Raw genomic sequence first — 17,642 nt, 5'->3', positions numbered from 1 at the left:
AGCGCAGAGACCGAGGATTTAAAGAGCGGGGAGAGAGAGAGCGGCTCAGACTCACCGGCGGCAGCAGTGAGAGCGGTCCTGGGTGGAGACTGAGCGCAGAGACCGAGGATTTAAAGAGCGGGGAGAGAGAGAACGGCTCAGACTCACCGGCGGCAGCAGTGAGAGCGGTCCTGGGTGGAGACTGAGCGCAGAGACCGAGGATTTAAAGAGCGGGGAGAGAGAGAGCGGCTCAGACTCACCGGCGGCAGCAGTGAGAGCGGTCCTGGGTGGAGACTGAGCGCAGAGACCGAGGATTTAAAGAGCGGGGAGAGAGAGAGCGGCTCAGACTCACCGGCGGCAGCAGTGAGAGCGGTCCTGGGTGGAGACTGAGCGCAGAGACCGAGGATTTAAAGAGCGGGGAGAGAGAGAACGGCTCAGACTCACCGGCGGCAGCAGTGAGAGCGGTCCTGGGTGGAGACTGAGCGCAGAGACTGAGGATTTAAAGAGCGGGGAGAGAGAGAGCGGCTCAGACTCACCGGCGGCAGCAGTGAGAGCGGTCCTGGGTGGAGACTGAGCGCAGAGACTGAGGATTTAAAGAGCGGGGAGAGAGAGAGCAGGCCAGACTCACCGGCGGCAGCAGTGAGAGCGGTCCTGGGTGGAGACTGAGCGCAGAGACTGAGTGCGGTTTAAACAGAGTGCTGGAGTTGGGTGAGTCAGGGAGTTAGGTGAGGAGTGGAAGGAGCTCCCTTGCTTCACCTTTGTTTTTCCTAACTCTTCACCCTGTAGGAATTGGTTCTTACTTTACACCAAGGAAAGAGTCCGAGAGCGGGAGCAATCAAACAACAACAACTGCGAAACCGCTAAAGTGACGTCACAACCAGTGAAGGAGCTGATTGGTAAATAGGACCTGGTGAGTATTTCTACGGTCCAGTCGTTAAAGTCAAAGTAAGGTCTCTAGTTTAGAGTAAGTAGTGTTTAAGGTGAAGTAAGGTCCCTAGTGTATTTAATATTCTTTAATTTAGAGGAAGTAAAGGGAGTAAATTAAGGCTAGGACATGGCAGGGCAGCTCGGCAGCGTGGAGTGCTCCTCCTGTGCTATGTGGGAAGTCAGGGACACTTTAGGTGTCCAGGGCGAACACATGTGCAGGAAGTGTCTCCAGCTGCAGCTGCTCGAAATCTGCGTTTCGGAGCTGGAGCTGCGGCTGGAGTCACTGTGGAGCATCCGCGAAGCTGAGATCTTCATGGTTAGCACCTTTAACGAGGTGGTCACACCGCAGGTAAGGAGTGCATAGGCAGACAGGAAATGGGTGACCGCCAGACAGAGTAAAAGAACTAGGAAGGTAGTGCAGGAGTCCCCTGGGTCCATCTCCCTCTCCAACAGATTTTCCATTTTGGATACTGCTGGGGGAGATGGTTTCTCAGGGGAATGCAGCAAGAGCCAAGTCCGTGGCACTACGAGTGGCTCAGCTGCACAGGAGGGGAGGAAACAGAGTGGGAGAGCAATAGTGATAGGGGATTCTATCGTAAGGGGAACAGATAGACATTTCTGTAAAAAATGGCGGCGCGCACGGACGCAGCGGCTTTGTCTCTCCCGAGACTGAACGTTTTCACCCTCCTCCTGAGTCTCTTCTGGACTCTGCTGATCCGGGAATTAAAGGCTGACCTACTGTACAGCCGGCAGACGCTCCTAGACATCAGGGCCGACTGTGTGAAGCTTAAATTCGGCGACATCGATCTGCCTCCCGACATCGCGCGACCCCCGGGACCAGCGTGGCGTCCTTCCCCAGCTGGAAGTCAGCGCAGACTGCGCAGGGAACGCAAGCAGAAGCGGGGTAAGAGAGCAGGGATCCAAAACAGGCTGAAGAGGGCCCCACACAAACCCTCCCTCCCAAGTATTTTCCTGGCCAACGTCAGGTCACTGGAGAACAAAATGGATGAGATCAAACTGGATCTCACCACACAGAAAAGGACAAAGGAATGCTGCGCCATGATCTTCACAGAAACCTGGCTGAACAACGGCATCCCTGACACCACCATACAACTAGAAGGACGCACGGTCTTCCGCGCCGACAGAACTGCAGACTCCGGTAAGAGCAAGGGAGGCGGTTTGTGCATTTACACTAACAATGCCTGGTGCACTAACACTGATATAATTGATAGATCCTGCTCGGCTGATTTGGAATTCCTCATGGTAAGGTGCAGACCCTTCTACCTGCCTCGGGAATTCACAAATGTTATCATCACTGCGGTCTACATCCCACCACAAGCTAATGCCAAACTAGCACTGAAGGGCCTCTACAGGGCCATCAGCGAACAACAAACTGCGCACCCAGACGGAGCTTTTATCGTCGCGGGGGACTTCAATCACACAAACCTAAAAACTGTACTACCGAAATTCCACCAGAATGTCTCCTGCCCCACAAGAGGGGAGAACACACTGGATCAAGTCTACACGAGCATTGTAGACGCTTACAAGGCCATTCCCTGCCCCCACCTTGGGAAGTCTGACCACCTCTCCCTGTTTCTAGCCCCGGCATACAAACCGCTCATCAAAAGAGGGAGAACATCAGTGAGAGCAGTGAAAGTATGGCCAGAGGGGGCAGTATCGGAGCTTCAGGATTGCTCGAACGCACTGATTGGGGCATGTTAGCCCATAATGGCATCGAGGAATACGCATCCACAGTGCTATTCTACATCAACAGCTGCGTCGAGGTCGTCACGACCCACAAAAATATCAGGTCATACCCCAACCAGAAACCCTGGATGAACGGAGAGGTCCGCTTGCTGTTGAAAGCACGCGACGCAGCATTTAAATCTGACGACGCGGCGGCTTACAGTGCAGCTAGGACCAACCTAAAAAAGGGTATCAGGACTGCCAAAAGGAAACAGACACTGCGGATAGAGGATCACTTCCGCAACAACTCGGACCCCCGGCGCATGTGGCAAGGCATCCAGTCCATCACTGACTACAAGGGCAAAAACACCAGCCCCCCAGTTAGCGATGCCTCCCTTCCGGAGGAGCTTAACAACTTCTACGCTCGTTTCGACAGGGACAACAAGGAGCCGGCTACCAAAGCCTTGCCACCCCCGGAAGACCAGGTGCTCACTCTGTCGACCTCCGACGTAAGGGACGCTCTACGCAGAGTGAACACACGGAAGGCTGCTGGACCGGATAGCATCCCTGGACGGGTACTCAAGGATTGTGCTGATCAGCTGGCTGATGTCTTCACCGCCATCTTCAATCTGTCATTGGCCCAGGCAGTAGTCCCTACATGCTTCAAGACCGCCACCATCATTCCTGTGCCTAAACAAGCGGCTGTGACGTGTCTGAACGACTATCGACCTGTCGCACTCACACCCATCATAATGAAGTGTTTCGAGAGACTGGTCTTAGCCCACATCAAAGCCAGTGTTCCTGCCTCCCTTGACCAACACCAGTTTGCCTATTGTGCAAACAGATCAACGGAGGATGCAATCACAACTGCTCTACACTCGGCACTGAATCACCTAGATGGTAAGGAGACCTACATCAGAATGTTGTTTATAGACTACAGCTCAGCATTCAACACTATCGTCCCCAACAAGCTGGCCACCAAACTCCAAACTCTTGGCCTGAACACTTCCCTCTGCAACTGGACCCTGGACTTCCTAACAAACAGACCCCAGTCTGTCAAATTAGGTAACCACACCTCCCCCCACCTGACCCTGAACACGGGGGCCCCACAAGGATGTGTGCTGAGCCCCCTCCTCTACTCCCTCTTCACCCACGACTGTGTGGCTGTTCATGGTTCCAACACCATCATCAAGTTTGCAGATGACACCACGGTAGTAGGCCAGATCACCAACAACGATGAGTCAGCCTACAGGGAGGAGGTCCAGCATCTCGTGAAGTGGTGCGCCGACAACCTGGCCCTCGTGAAGTGGTGCGCCGATAACAACCTGGCCCTTAACACCAAGAAAACAAAGGAAATAATCGTGGACTTCAGGAAGTCCAAAGGCGGAAGTCACACCCCCATCCACATCAATGGGGCGGAGGTGGAAAGGGTGGCCAGCTTTAAGTTCCTCGGAGTCCACATCACGGAAGACCTCTCCTGGTCCCTCAACACCTCCTCTCTGGTGAAGAAGGCCCAGCAGCGCCTATATTTCTTGAGGAGGCTGAAGGGATGTAACCTGTCACCCCTGATCCTCTCTAACTTCTACCGCTGCACTATAGAGAGCATCCTGACAAACTGTATCACGGTATGGTATGGCAGCTGTAGCTCCCATGACCGGAAAGCCCTGCAGCGGATAGTCAAAACTGCCCAACGCATTACCGGCACCCGGCTACCGACCATAGAGCATATATATCAGAAACGCTGCCTACGGAGGGCACGGTCCATCATCAAAGCCCCTACCCACCCCAGCCACAGTCTGTTCGCCCTCCTACCATCTGGAAGACGCTACAGATGCATTCGCACCCGTACGACCAGATTTAGGAATAGCTTCTTTCCCAGGGCTGTCATCCTACTGAACTCCACAAATAAACACTAAAGCCTGCACATCTGCCAATGCACTTTATCATGGTCATATTTATGCTAATATACTGCAAGCCAAATGTATAAATGTATGTTGAATGTTTAAGTGTCCTAATCCAAATTGTACACTCTCGGGAGCCGCAAGCCTACATTTCGTTGTACTGCACTTGTGCACTAACAATGACAATAAAAGTTGATTTGATTTGATTGATTTGATTTGATTGATTTCTGTGGCCACAGATGCGACTCCAGGATGGTTTGTTGCCTTCCTGGTGCCAGGGTCAAGGATGTCACTGAACGACTGCAGGGCATTCTGAAGGGGGAGGGTGAACAGTCAGAGGTCGTGGTTCACATTGGGACCAACGACATGGGTAGAAAGAGGGATGAGGTCCTGCAACAAGAATTTAGGGAGCTAGGTAGCAGATTAAAAAGCAGGACCTCAAAGGTTGTAATCTCTGGATTACTCCCGGTGCCACGTGCTAGTGAGTATCGGAATAGGAGGATAGAGCAGATGAATGCGTGGCTAAAGAGTTGGTGCAGGAGGGAGGGATTTAGTTTCCTGGATCACTGGGTCTGCTTCTGGGGAAGGTGGGACCTGTACAAGTCGGATGGGTTGCACCTGAACCGGAACGGGACCAACACCCTTGCGGGGAGGTTTGCTAATACTGTTGGGGGGGGTTTAAACTAACTGGGCAGGGGGATGGGATACGGAGTGGAGCTATAGTAGGGGGTGATGCACAGCCAAATATAGAGGAAAAAACAAGTCAGACTGGAAGGCTGAGCAAATATGTAACAGCACAAGGGAGTATGGCAAGGCTGGATGGCATTTATTTTAATGCAAGGAGTCTCGCGAGTAAGGCAGATGAATTGAAGGTGTTGATGAACACATGGGAGTATGATATTGTTGCTATCACAGAGACATGGTTGAGGGAGGGGCAGGACTGGCAGCTCAATATTCCGGGGTATAGAATCTTCAGGCGAGACAGAGGGGGTGTAAAAGAGGAGGGGGTGCTGCAATATTAATCAAGGAGTCAATTACTGCAGTAAGGAGGGATGATATCTTAGCAGGTTCTTCTAATGAGGCCATATGGGTAGAACTTAAAAACAAAAAGGGGGCAAGCACTTTGCTGGGAGTGTACTATAGGCCCCCAAACAGTCGGGGGGAGACAGAGGAACAGATATGTAGGCAAATCTCAGAGAAGTGTAGAAATAATAGGGTAATAATAGTAGGGGATTTCAACTTCCCCAATATTAACTGGGATAGTCAGAGTGTGAAAGGCTTAGAGGGTGCGGAATTCTTAAAGTGCATCCAGGAGAGCTTTTTGAGCCAGCATGTAGAAAGTCCTACAAGAGAGGGGGCGGTACGGGACCTAACTCTAGGGAATGTAGCCGGGCAAGTGGTAGAAGTGTCAGTAGGAGAGCATTTTGGTGACAGTGGCCATAATTCGGTGAGATTTAAGGTAGTCATGGAAAAGGACAAAGATGGACCGGAAATAAAGGTTCTAAACTGGGGGAAGGCCGATTTTAATGATAAGGCAGGATCTGGCCAAAGTGGACTGGGATCAGCTACTTGTAGGAAAATCCACATCAGAGCAGTGGGAGTCTTTCAGAAAGGAAATAGAGAGAGTACAACGCAAACATGTTCCCGTAAAGGTCAAGGGTGGGACCAACAAGCCCAGGGAACCCTGGATGTCAAGGGATATACAAGAATGGATTCGGAAAAAAGGGAGGCAGATACAAAGGACTAAAACAGTGGAAGCCCTAGAGGAGTATAGAAAGTGCAGGGGGTTACTTAAAAAAGAAATTAGGACAGCGAATAGAGGGCATGAAAAAACACTGGCAGGCAAAATAAAGGAAAATCCCAAGGTGTTTTATAAGTATAATTAAGGGCAAGAGGATAACCAAGGAAAGGGTTGCCGGTGGATAGGCAATGGCAAACATTCAAAGACCGAATGGATGAACTACAGAATTTGTTCATCCCAGTTTGGCATAAAAATAAAACAAAAATGGTGACTCAACCGTGGCTAACAAGGAAAATTAGGGATAGCATAAGATCCAAGGAGAGGACATATAAATTGGCCAGAAAAAGCAATAATCCTGAGGATTGGGAGCAGTTTAGGATTCAACAAAGGAGGACAAAGGGATTAATTAAGAAAGTGAAAATAGATTATGAGAGTAAGCTTGCAGGGAACATAAAAACTGACTGTAAAAGCTTTTATAGATATGTGAAGAGAAAAAGATTGGTGAAGTCAAGCGTAGGTCCCTTGCAGTCAGAATCAGGGGAATTTATAATGGGGAACAAAGAAATGGCAGACCAACTAAATATATATTTTGGTTCTATCTTCACAAAGGAGGACACAAATAACCTCCCAGAGATGCCGGGGAACATAGGGTCTGATGAAAGGGTGGAACTGAAAGAAATCAGTATTTGTAGGGAAATGGTGTTAGGAAAATTGATGGGACTAAAGGCCGATAAATCCCCAGGGCCTGATAATCTACATCCTAGGGTACTTAAGGAAGTGGCCCTAGAAATAGTAGATGCATTGCTGGTCATCTTCCAGAACTCGATAGACTCTGGAACAGTACCCATGGATTGGAGGGTAGCTAATGTTACCCCACTATTCAAAAAAGGTGGTAGAGAAAAGTGGGGAATTATAGACCAGTAAGCCTGACATCGGTAGTGGGGAAAATGCTGGAGTCCATTATAAAAGATGTAATAGCAGAGCACTTGGAAAACAGTGACAGGATCGGACAAAGTCTACATGGATTTACAAAAGGTAAATCATGCTTGACTAATCTACTGGAATTTTTTGAGGATGTAACTGGTAAAATAGATAAGGGAAAACCAATGGATGTGGCGTATTTGGACTTTCAGAAGCTTTCGATAAGGTTCCGCACAAGAGATTAGCGCGCAAAATTAAGGCACATGGGATTGGGGGCAAGGTATTGACTTGGATAGAGAACTGGTTGGCGGACAGAAAGCTAAGAGTTGGAATAAACGGGTCGTTTTCCGAGTGGCAGGCAGTGACTGGTGGGGTACCGCAAGGATCGGTCCTAGGACCCCAGCTGTTCACAATATATATTAATGATCTGGACGAGGGAATTGGATGTAATATCTCCAAATTTGCAGATGACACAAAGCTGGGTGGGAGGGTATGCTGTGAGGAGGATGTCGTGAAACTCCAGTACGATTTGGACAGGTTGGGTGATTGGGCAGAAACATGGCAAATGCACTATAATGTGGATAAATGTGAGGTTATCCACTTGGGTGGCAAAAACAGGAAGGCAGATTATTTTTTGAATGGCAATAGATTGGGAGAAGGGGAAGTGCAAAGAGACTTAGGTGTTCTTGTGCACCAGTCGCTGAAGGTAAGCATGCAGGTGCAGCAGGCGGTTAAGAAGGCCTTCGTAGCAAGAGGGTTCGAGTACAGGAACAAGGATGTCTTGCTGCAGTTGTACAGGGCCTTGGTGAGACCGCACCTTGAGTATTGTGTGCAGTTTTGGTCGCCTTATCTGAGGAAGGACGTTCTTGCTATGGAAGGAGTGCAGCGAAGATTCACCAGGCTGATACCTGGGATGGCAGGAATGACGTATGAGGAGAGATTGTGTCGATTGGGCTTATATTCACTGGAGTTTAGAAGATTGAGAGGGGATCTCATCGAAACCTATAAAATTCTGTCAGGCCTGGACAGACTAGATGCAGGAAGGATGTTTCTGATGGCCGGGGAGTCCAGAACCAGGGGCCATAGTCTAAGGATAAGTGGTAAGCCATTTAGGACTGAAATGAGGAGGAATTTCTTCACCCAGAGAGTGGTGAACCTGTGGAATTCTCTGCCACAGAGGGCGGTGGAGGCCAGTTCATTAAATATATTCAAGAAGGAGTTGGATATATTTCTTAAGGCTAAAGGGATCAAGGGATATGGGGAGAAGACAGGGACAGGGTACTGAATTTGGATGATCAGCCATGATCTCATTGAATGGCGGGGCAGGATCGAAGGGAAGAATGGCCTACTCCTGCTCCTATCTTCTATGTTTCTATGAAAGAGTATGGCTCATTAGGGATCAAAGTGGCAATCTGTGTGTAGAGCCGGAAGATGTAGGTGAGGTTTTAAATGAATATTTTGCATCTGTGTTCACTATGGAGAAGGGTGATGTAGGCATTGAAATCAGGCAGGGGGATTATGATATACTTGAACAAATTAGTATCGAGAGGAAGGAGGTACTAGCGGTTTTAACGTGCTTGAAAGTGGATAAATCCCCAGGCCCTGACAGGATGTATCCCAGGCTGCTGTGTGAAGCAAAGGAGGAGATTGCAGGGGCTCTGACACAAATTTTCAGAATCTCTCTGGCCACATGGGAGGTGCCAGAGGACTGGAGGACAGCTAATGTAGTACGATTATTCAAGAAGGGTAGTAGGGATAAACCAGGGAATTACAGGCCAGTGAGCCTAACATCACTTCGTTTGTGTTTGTGTGTCTGTGTGCGAGTCTGTGTGCGTGTGTCTGTGTGTGTGTTTGTGTGTGTGTCTGTGTTTGTGTGTGTATGTGTTTGTGTGAGTCTGTGTGTGTGTCTGTGTATGTGTGCCTGTGTTTGTGTATGTGTTTGTGTGTGCGTCTGTGTTTGTGTGTCTGTGTTTGTGTGCCTGTGTGTGTGTTTCTGTGTCTGTGTTTGTGTCTGTGTTTGTGTGTCTGTGTTTCTGTATCTTGTTTGTGTGTGTCTGTGTTTGTGTGTCTGTGCGTGTGTGTCTGTGTCTGTCTGTGTTTGTGTCTGTCTGTGTTTGTGTGTGTCTGTGTTTGTGTGTCTGTGTTTGTGTCTGTGTTTGTGTGTCTGTGTTTGTGTCTGTGTTTGTGTGTCTGTGTTTGTGTGTGTGTGTGTTTCTGTGTTTGTGTCTGTGCTTGTGTGTCTGTGTTTGTGTGTCTGTGTTTGTGTGTGTGTGTGTTTCTGTGTCTGTGTTTGTGTGTGGCTGTGTGTGTGTGTCTGTGTATCTGTGCTTGTGTTTGTGTGTCTGTGTTTCTGTATCTTGTTTGTGTGTGTCTGTGTTTGTGTCTCTGTGTTTGTGTATCTGTGTCTGTCTGTGCATGTATGTGTGCCTGCATTTGTGTGTGTGTGTCTGTGTTTGTGTGTGTGTGTGTCTGTGTTTGTGTGTCTGTGTTTATGTGTCTGTGTTTGTGTGTCTGTGTGTCTGTCTGTGTTTGCATGTGTGTGTCTGTGTTTGTGTGTGTCTGTGTTTGTGTATCTGTGTTTATGTGTCTGTGTTTGTGTGTCTGTGTTTGCGTGTCTGTCTGTGTTTGTGTGTGTGGGTCTGTGTTTGCGTGTGTGTGTCTGTGTTTGTGTGTCTGTGTTTGTGTATCTGTGTTTGTGTGTGTCTGTGTTTGTGTGTGCCTGTGTTTGTGTGTCTGTCTGTGTTTGTGTGTCTGTGTTTAGGTGTCTGTGTTTGTGTGTCTGTGTCTGTGTTTGTGTGTGTCTGTGTTTAGGTGTCTGTGTTTGTGTGTCTGTGTTTGTGTGTGTCTGTGTTTAGGTGTCTGTGTTTGTGTGTGTCTGTATTTGTGTGTCTGTCTGTGTTTGTGTGTCTGTGTTTAGGTGTCTGTGTTTAGGTGTCGCTGTGTTTGTGTGTCTGTGTCTGTGTGTCTGTGTTTGTGTGTGTCTGTGTTTAGGTGTCTGTGTTTGTGTGTGTCTGTGTCTCTGTGTCTGTGCTTGTGTTTGTGTGTCTGTGTTTGTGTGTCTGTGTCTGTGTTTGTGTTTGTGTGTCTGTTTGTGTCTGTGTTTGTGTGTGTGTGTGTGTGTGCGTGTCTGTGTTTGTGTGTCTGTTTGTGTGTCTTTGTTTGTGCTTGTGTGTGTGTCTGTGTTTGCGTGTGTGTGTCTGTGTTTCTGTGTCTGTGCTTGTGTTTGTGTGTCTGTGTTTGTGTGTCTGTGTCTGTGTTTGTGTGTCTGTTTGTGTGTCTTTGTTTGTGCTTGTGTGTGTGTCTGTGTTTGCGTGTGTGTGTCTGTGTTTCTGTGTCTGTGCTTGTGTTTGTGTGTCTGTGTTTGTGTGTCTGTGTTTGTGTGTCTGTTTGTGTGTCTGTGTGTGCGTGTTTGTGTTTGTGTGTCTGTTTGTGTGTCTTTGTTTGTGCTTGTGTGTGTGTCTGTGTTTGTGTGTCTGTGTTTGTGTGTCTGTGTTCCTGTATCTTGTTTGTGTGTGTGTCTGTTTGTGTGTGTGTTTGTGTTTGTATATCTGTGTGTGTGTGTGTGTGTGTGTGTGTTTTTGTGTGTATACGTGCATTTCAGTTTCTGGGTGTGGGCCCTCGGTAACAGACTGATTTCCAACATGATGCTTTCCCAGCTCCCTTCCAAAATCCATGTCCCTCTCTCGCTCATATTATTCCCACCCTGAATCCCGATTTTCCACTTCAAAGGCCTGGCTCAGGCTCCGAGATGGATAAAACATGGCTTGGCTCCTCAACTCTGCCTGAAGGGCTGCCTGTTGGGAAAACCTACTTGACTCATAGTTCCTGGAGGCAGAATGTTTCCAGCGTTCCAAGACTGCACAGGCCCAGGGAGCTCATCTTAAAGGCGAATCGTTCCTTTCCCAAATGGGCAACAGAAAAGGCCTGGTCCTTACCCGTGCGGTTTTCCCCCTTTCTGGAACAACCTGTCTCTTGCTGAGGTTTGATTCCATGTGCACTGGGTCATTCTTCACAAGAGAGCTTTGATAGTGTTGATTCACTATTCAACTATAAGGAGCCGATCCTCTTCACAGGCAACACCTACTGTAACAATCTGCCACAGTATTGACCTCAAAATCTTGGGTCTGATTTACAAATCGCTTCAGCCCCAGCCCTAATGCCCGATCACTCTAGAACTCCTTCCCGGTTTCCCTCCCTTTCGCCACACCTTCAAGAATCTCCTGAAACTCTGCCTTTTTGACCACACCTTCAGTCAGTTCTCCGTCCCAAGTCCTGCCCCACCTCCCCAAACCCCTTTGTCTTGCTAATTTTCCTACACTAAACATGCTACGGATGTGCAAATGGCTGCTGTTCGCTCACACCATGTGACACACGTCCTCTCTGGTACTTCCCACCCAATCGGGGCCAGCCTCTCGCGACACCACACCCATTCAGTGAGCACTCACTCTACCACACCCACGTGACTCATTCCCCCATGACTTCAATCGCTCCTTCCAGATGCTTGCACCGAAATTCAGTCGCTCATAAAGTTCCCCTTCCACCTCAGCCTGAATAAAAGCACACACTCCATATTTACATTCCGTTGGAAAGTGGGATTGTTCCTCCGAGACTCCCTTGCTATTCCCGGCCAGAACATTGCTTCCTATGAAAAACAAACAGCGCTCGAAAATACGGACTTGGGAACGCAATGGTAATGACAGGAAGTGCCAACACCATGTGAAAAAACAAGCTTGCCAACTGGGAATTAGTGTTCCAGGCTGAGAACTGTAATTAATGCTGGCACTGACACTTTTGTAGATCCTGTAAATTCACTGAAGGTAGACACTGACCTCAGGCCCTGGCCTGACCAAACTCACTTAACAAGGTTTGAAAGGAATGGAGAGTGTACATGGGTTGTGGGAGGGGATTAAATGGGTGGGTAGAGTCCATGATAGAGGAGAGTGTACATGGGCAGTGGGAGGAGATTAAATGGGTGGGTAGAGTCTGTGATAGGGGAGAGTGTCCATGGGCTGTGGGAGGAGATTAAATGGGTGGGTAGAGTCCATGATCGGGGAGAGTGTACATGGGCTGTGGGCGGAGATTAAATGGGTGGGTAGAGTCTGTGATAGGGGAGAGTGTCCATGGGCTGTGGGAGGAGATTAAATGGGTGGGTAGAGTCCATGATAGGGGAGAGTGTACATGGGCTGTGGGAGGAGATTAAATGGGTGGGTAGAGTCCATGATAGAGGAGAGTGTCCATGGGCTGTGGGAGGAGATTAAATGGGTGGGTAGAGTCCATGATAGGGGAGAGTGTCCACGGGCTGTGGGAGGAGATTAAATGGGTGGGTAGAGTCCATGATAGGGGAGAGTGTCCATGGGCTGTGGGAGGAGATTAAATGGGTGGGTAGAGTCCATGATAGGGGAGAGTGTCCATGGGCTGTGGGAGGAGATTAAATGGGTGGGTAGAGTCCATGATAGGGGAGAGTGTCCATGGGCTGTGGGAGGAGATTAAATGGGTGGGTAGAGCCCATGATAGCGGAGAGTGTCCATGGGCTGTGGGAGGAGATTAAATGGGTGGGTAGAGTCAACGATCGGGGAGAGTGTACATGGGCTGTGGGAGGAGATTAAATGGGTGGGTAGAGTCCGTGATAGGGGAGAGTGTACAGAGGCTGTGGGAGGAGATTAAATGGGTGGAAGAGTCCGTGATCGGGGAGAGTGTACAGGGGCTGTGGGAGGAGATTAAATGGGTGGGTCAGGTCTGTGATAGGGGAGAGTGTCCATGGGCTGTGGGAGGAGATTAAATTGGTGGGTAGAGTCCATGATAGGGGAGAGTGTACATGGTCTGTGGGAGGAGATTAAATGGGTGGGTCAGGTCTGTGATAGGGGAGAGTGTACATGGGCTGTGGGAGGAGATTAAATGGGTGGGTCAGGTCTGTGATAGGGGTGAGTGTCCATGGGCTGTGGGAGGAGATTAAATGGGTGGGTAGAGTCCATGATAGGGGAGAGTGTACATGGGCTGTGGGAGGAGATTAAATGGGTGGGTAGAGTCCATGATAGCGGAGAGTGTCCATGGGCTGTGGGAGGAGATTAAATGGGTGGGTAGAGTCCATGATAGGGGAGAGTGTACATGGGCTATGGGAGGAGATTAAATGGGTGCGGTAGAATAAAGCACTTTGGGACATCCTGAGGTTGTGAAAAGCGCTATATAAATGCAAGTTCTTTCTTTTTTGCTCTCTGCCGGTAGATTCTGGTGTGGGGGGGGGAGGGGAGTGGAGTGGAGAATGGCAGCAACCCCGCTGCCACAGTAAATGTGGAACGCACTGCATAAAGGGCGGTGGAAGCAGATTCAATAGTAACTTTCAAAAGGGAATTGGATAAATACTGGAAGGGGAAAAATGTGCAGGGCTGTGGGGAAAGAGCAGGGGGAGTGGGACTAATTGGAGAGCTCTTTCAAAGAGCCGGCACAGGCACGATGGGCCGAATGGCCTCCTCCTGTGCTGCATCATTCTACGATTTAATAACTCTACGACACAAAGGCAGATGGGCAAGTACTCCACAACAGCAAAAATGAGTCAGGAATGAGTTATAAACAGACGTTAGTGAGTTATAAACGTATGTTAATTAGCTATAAAAGTGTTAACTAGCTATAAACAGACGACATCAGTGTTAATATCAGAGTCTTTAAGTTGTCATCCACCTTCCCCCTGGAGCCTAGCAACCTTGGGCATCCATTTCAAATGGTCGAGAAGAGATAGACAGAATGATGTGAACTGGTGCTATGATGCCAGTAACACCTAATTAAAATAAGGCCGACAAAGATAGGCAGGCTGTTCCTCTGGCCGCTAGTAACCACGGCAGAAAATTAAGAGCAAAATGGGCGGAAGTCTGACGTTAAGAACACCATCCAATTTTCTGATTGAACTCATCTGATTTGTACCCGTTAACCGAGCAGAAACATTCAAAGATTCGGGCTATAGGGGAAAAAATTGGGTCGCTGGATTTCGCAGGAGGTGTTAACGGCGAGCTGCTATCGGGGCTTTGCGCCCAGATAGCGCCCCAAGGGCTTTTCCCACATAGACTTTTGGGGCGTTCACAAAAAGAATTGATGGCTGGTTGAGAAACTTAAGACTACTAGAGGGATAGGCTTCAATAGGAGATTTCGGGTAGTGGTGGGATGAGCTTCACTGGGTGAGTGTGGGTACCAGAGGGATGGGCTTTGATGGGTCAGTGAGGTTGCCAGAGGGATGGGCTTTGATGGGTCAGTGAGGTTGCCAGAGGGATGGGCTTTGATGGGTCAGTGAGGTTACCAGAGGGATGGGCTTTGATGGGACAGTGAGGGTAACAGAGGGATGGGCTTTGATGGGTCAGTGAGGTTACCAGAGGGATGGGCTTTGATGGGACAGTGAGGGTACCAGAGGGTTGGGCTTTGATGGGACAGTGAGGGTAACAGAGGGTTGGGCTTTGATGGGACAGTGAGGGTAACAGAGGGTTGGGCTTTGATGGGACAGTGAGGGTAACAGAGGGATGGGCTTTGATGGGACAGTGAGGGTAACAGAGGGATGGGCTTTGATGGGACAGTGAGGGTAACAGAGGGATGGGCTTTGATGGGACAGTGAGGGTATCAGAAGGATGGGCTTTGATGGGACAGTGAGGGTATCAGAGGGATGGGCTTTGATGGGACATTGAGGGTATCAGAGGGATGGGCTTTGATGGGACAGTGAGGGTAACAGAGGGATGGGCTTTGATAGAACAGTGAGGGTATCAGAGGGATGGGCTTTGATGGGACAGTGAGGGTAACAGAGGGATGGGCTTTGATGGGACAGTGAGGGTATCAGAGGGATGGGCTTCACTGGGTGAATGAGGGAGAAGGAGAGATGGCCTTTGATGGGAAAGTTAGAATATTGGAGAGCTGGGTTTTTATGGCTGAGTTAAGGTACTAGAAGGATGGGCTTTGATTAGAGCGTTAGGGTACTGTAAGGATGGACTTTGATTGGAGAGTTAGGGTACTGGAAGGATGGGCTTTGATTGGAGAGTTAGGGAACTGGAAGGATGGGCTTTGATTGGAGAGTTAGGGAACTGGAAGGATGGGCTTTGATTGGAGAGTTAGGGTACTGGAAGGATGGGCTTTGATTGGAGAGTTAGGGTACTGGAAGGATGGGCTTTGATTGGAGAGTTAGGGTACTGGAAGGATGGGCCTTGATTGGAGAGTTAGGGTACTGGAAGGATGGGCTTGGATGGGAGAGTTAGGGAACTGGAAGGATGGGCTTGGATTGGAGAGTTAGGGAACTGGATGAATGGGCTTTGATTGGAGAGTTAGGGTCCTGGAGGGATTGGCTTTGATGGGAGAGTTAGGGTACTAGAAGGATGGGCTTTGATGGGAGACTTAGGGTACTGGAGGGATTGGCTTTGATGGGAGAGTTAGGGTACTGGAAGGATGGGCTTCGATGGGAGAGTTAGGGTACTGGAGGGATTGGCTTTGATGGGAGAGTTAGGGTACTGGAGGGATTGGCTTTGATGGGAGAGTTAGGGTACTAGAAGGATGGGCTTTGATGGGCCCAACAATTCACTGTTGCTGAGTCTCTACACCATTATCCAACTCCAGTGACAGAGTCCAGCAAATTTGGTGTCAAATGTTCATTGTGTTAGTGTGACCTCCCATATCCATCACTGAAACTGGACAGAGGATGGGGCAAGGCAGGATTGTTGCTGGAGTTTAAGGCTAGCTTTGCCGTGGATGAAGATTCCTAAAAATCTTAATTTCCTCAACAATTACCTAACAGCTAATAACTAACTAACTAAAGACTAATTACAAATGAATGATTAACTAACGACTAACACCTTCACAAGGCCGAGTTTTAAAATAAAACAGATTTTGGGCAGTTTGGTTTCTGTTTTAGATACTTGCATCAAAACCACTTAAAATCCACACCACCAAGTTCAAAACTGGACAAATGCCAACATTAGATCCAAGAGGAAAAGCCGGACAAACTGGAAAGGCATTGATTGACATTCCCAGGGACAGTGAGCATTAGGCTGGAGTAAATCCCTCATCAAGCTGCTAAACATTAATGCTCAAATGGTTCTCTTATCAAAATCCTGCCCAGGAAATTTAACTGAGCCCTAAATATTCTTCTCAAATTAACACTGCTTCCCTCTTTTCATAGAAGGAAAGAACTTGCATTAATGTAGCGCCTTTCACCACCTCAGGCTGTCCCAAAGCACTTCACAGACAATTAAGTACTTTTTTGAAGTGTAGTCACTGTTGTAATGTAGGAAACGTGGCAGCCAATTTGCACACAGCAAGCTCCCACAAACGGCAAATGAGATACATGAGCAGGTATTCTGTTTTAGTGATATTGGCCAGGTCACTGGGGAAAACTCCCCTGCTCTTCTACGAAATACTGCAGGTAGGGCCTCGGTTTAACCTCTCATCCAAAAGATGGTAACTCTGGCAGTGCAGCTCTTTCCGACAGTGCAGCTCTCCCTCAGTATCGCCCCTCCAATAGTGCAGCACTCGCTTAGTACTGCCCCACTAACAGGGCAGCGCTCCCTCAGTACTGCCCCTCCGACAGTGCAGCACTCCCTCAGAACTGCCCCTCTGACAGTGCAGCACTCCCTCAGAACTGCCCCTCCGACAGTACAGCTCCCCCACAGTACTACCCCTCCGACAGTGCAGCACTCCCTCAGTACGGCCCCTTCAACAGTGTGGCGCTCCCTCAGTACTGACTCTTCAACAATGCTGCACTCCCTCAGTACTGCCCCTTCAACAGTGCAACGCTCCCTCAGTACTGACCCTCCGACAGTGCAGCGCTCCCTCAGCACTGACCCTCCGACAGTGCAGTGCTCCCTCAGTACTGCCCCTCCGAAAGTGCAGCGCTCCCTCAGTACTGCCCCTCCGACAGTGCAGCACTCTCTCAGTACTGCCCCTCCGACAGTGCAGCGCTCCCTCAGTACTGCCCCTCCGACATTGCAGCGCTCCCTCAGTACTGACCCTCCGACAATGCAGCACTCCCTCAGTACAGCCCCTCCGACAGTGCAGCGCTCCCTCAGTACTGCCCCTCCGACAGTGCAGCGCTCCCTCAGTACTGCCCCTCCGACAGTGCAGCGCTCCCTCAGTACTACCCCTCCGACAGTGCAGCGCTCCTTCAGTACTGCCCCTCCGACAGTGCAGCGCTCCCTCAGTACTGACCCTCCGACAGTGCAGCGCTCCCTCAGTACTGCCCCTCCGACAGTGCAGCGCTCCCTCAGTACTGCCCCTCCGACAGTGCAGCGCTCCCTCAGTACTACCCCTCCGACAGTGCAGCGCTCCCTCAGTACTGCCCCTCCGACATTGCAGCGCTCCCTCAGTACTGACCCTCAGAAAGTGCAGCACTCCCTCAGTACTGCCCCTCCGACAGTGCAGCGCTCCCTCAGTACTGCTCCTCCGACAGTGCAGCACTCCCTCAGTACTGCCCCTCCGACAGTGCAGCGCTCCCTCAGTACTGCTCCTCCGACAGTGCAGCGCTCCCT

General features: G+C 49.6%; 1 protein-coding gene across 1 annotated transcript in view; it reads right to left on the bottom strand.

The window, feature by feature from the left end:
• LOC147120729 (tensin-1-like) overlaps positions 1-17,642 on the bottom strand; it is a 704,181-nt gene that overhangs the window by 204,509 nt on the left and 482,030 nt on the right. The window lies entirely within an intron of this gene.

The sequence above is a fragment of the Somniosus microcephalus genome, chromosome 4, assembly GCF_052327205.1.
Source record: "Somniosus microcephalus isolate GS21.2 chromosome 4, FLI_Smic_1.0, whole genome shotgun sequence".
Lineage (NCBI taxonomy): Eukaryota > Metazoa > Chordata > Chondrichthyes > Squaliformes > Somniosidae > Somniosus > Somniosus microcephalus.
This window is presented reverse-complemented; position numbering and strand designations above follow the sequence as displayed.